This window comes from Mustela putorius, unplaced genomic scaffold, assembly GCF_011764305.1.
Source record: "Mustela putorius furo isolate JIRA1106 unplaced genomic scaffold, ASM1176430v1.1 tig00003976_pilon_pilon_pilon, whole genome shotgun sequence".
Lineage (NCBI taxonomy): Eukaryota > Metazoa > Chordata > Mammalia > Carnivora > Mustelidae > Mustela > Mustela putorius.
Genome location: NW_025422118.1, coordinates 4697100 through 4699336, shown reverse-complemented (window position 1 = coordinate 4699336; position 2237 = coordinate 4697100). Strand labels below are relative to the sequence as shown.

At 35.5% G+C, this 2237-nt stretch overlaps 1 pseudogene; it reads left to right on the top strand.

Annotated features, from left to right (window-relative positions):
* The first annotated feature begins 1440 nt into the window (after positions 1 to 1440).
* Positions 1441 to 1965, top strand: LOC101693769 (annotated as a pseudogene).
* Positions 1966 to 2237: the final 272 nt, after the last annotated feature.

The following is a 2237-nucleotide window of genomic DNA, read 5'->3' as shown; positions in this document are numbered from 1 at the left end:
CATGCTCTCTCTCTCTCTCGCTCTCTCTCTCTCTGACAAATAAATAAATAAGTAAATAAATAAATAAATAAAATCTTTAATAAAAAAGGATAAGATAGGGTGAAGGAATATGGATCAACACCGAAATGAAGTTTTTTTTTTTTTTTTAAAGATTTTATTTATATATGAGAGAGGTGGGGAGAGCACATGAGCAGGGGTGGAGCAAAGGGAGAGAGGGAGAGGGAGATAATCCCAAGCAGACTCTGCACCAAGTCTAGAGCCCAACCCTATGACACCAAGATCATGACCTGAGCTGAAACCATGAGTTGGTCACCTGACTAAGCTATCTAGGTGCCCCTTGCAAGGTTTTTGTAAATTGTGTGAAATACAACCATGCTTACTAAAGCATTTTGTAAAAAAGTAGGGATGTATATTATAATTTCTAGGGTAGCCACTAAAAATAATGCAAAGAAGGAAAGCTAAAAAGCCAACAGGATAATTAAACTTAAATCTTAAAAAATATTGAAACAATAAAAAAAGATAGGAATGGAGGAACAGTAGAACAAAAGAAAACAACAAAAACCAGAGGAAAAATATAAAAAATCAAATGGTGGCTCCAAATCCAACTATACCGATAATTACATTAAATACTAATGGATTAAGATACTCCATTTAAAAGGTAGAGATTGTCCTATTGAAGAAAACAAGATCCAACTACATGTTGTCTACAAGAGACACACTTAATATAAAGACACAGATATGTTGAAAGTAAACAAATTAAAATACTCCATTTAAAAGGCAGAGATTGTCATACTGAAGAAAACAAGACCCAACTATATGTGGTCTTAAAAAGTTAAAGTTAGACATACTTAAAAAGTTAAAAAAGTGTGTCTCTTGTGGAGACACACTTAATATAAAGACACAGATATGTTGAAGGTAAATGGGTGAAAAAACATAATGTGAACACTAAGTATAGGAGAGCTGAAGTGGCTATATTAATATCAGAAAAAGGAGAATTCAAAACAGAGTATTTTTAGAGGCAGAGAGAAACATTTCACAATGATAAAAAGGGTCATTTCACAATGACTTTACTTGTAAATATGTATATGCTTAATAACAAAGCTTCAAAATATATGAAACAAAATTGATGACGTTGAAAGGAGAAATAGACAATTCCACAATCATTGGTGATTTTATCATTTCTCCCCAGCAATTGATAAAATGAGACCCCCCCCAAAAGAAAAGAGAAAAAAGAACTGTGATTTTGAACAACAGTGTCAATCACTTTGGTTGAGTTGTTTTTTATAGAATATTACACTGAATGATGAAAAAAAAACACATATTTTTTTCAAGGACACATGGTGTGTTTACCAGGACAATTGGGCCATAAAGCAAGTCTTAAATTTAAAGACTGACATTGTGGCTTTTTGGATTTTGCCTGGGAGGAGGTGAGGGTGCAACTGTCTTTGGTCCTCCCAAATCCGGGTTCATCTAATACCAGCTGCCTCCACCATGCCACCTAAGTTGAACTCCAGCCAGATGAAATAATATACCTGAGGTGCCCTCGTGGGGAAGTCAGTGCCACGTCTACCTTGGCCCCCAACATCAGCCCCTTGGGTCTATCTCCAAAAAAGTTTGGTGATGACATTGGAATGGGTTAGATTACAATGAAACTGACCATTCAGAACAGAAAGCCCAGGCTGAAGTGGTGCCTTCTGCCTCTACCTTGATTAACAAAGCCCTTAAGGAACCACAAAGAGACAGAAGGAAGCAGAAAAATATTAAGCACAGTGGAAATGTCACTTTTGATGAGATTGTCAACATTGTCTGATGGATATGGCACTGATCTTTACCAGAGAACTCTCTGGAACCATTAAAGACATTCTGAGGACTGCCCCGTCTGTGGGCCGCAATGTTGATGGCTGCCACCCTCATGACATCATGGATGACATCAATAGTGGTGCAGTAGAATGTCCAGCTAGTTAAGAACTACAAAGGAAAATCTTTCAGTAAAGGATCATTTAACAACCAAAACACAAAAAACAAACAAAAAAAGATCAACATCATAGAGAATATGTTCTCTGATTATGGTGGAATTAAATTAGAAATCAATAAGATAATTAGGAAAACTCCATATATTTGGAAATTGTGTACCACACTTCTAATTAATCCATCATTTAAAGAAGTCACAGTGGAAATTAGAAGATATTTTGAATTAAATGATAATGAAAATACACACATCAAAATCTGTGGGATGT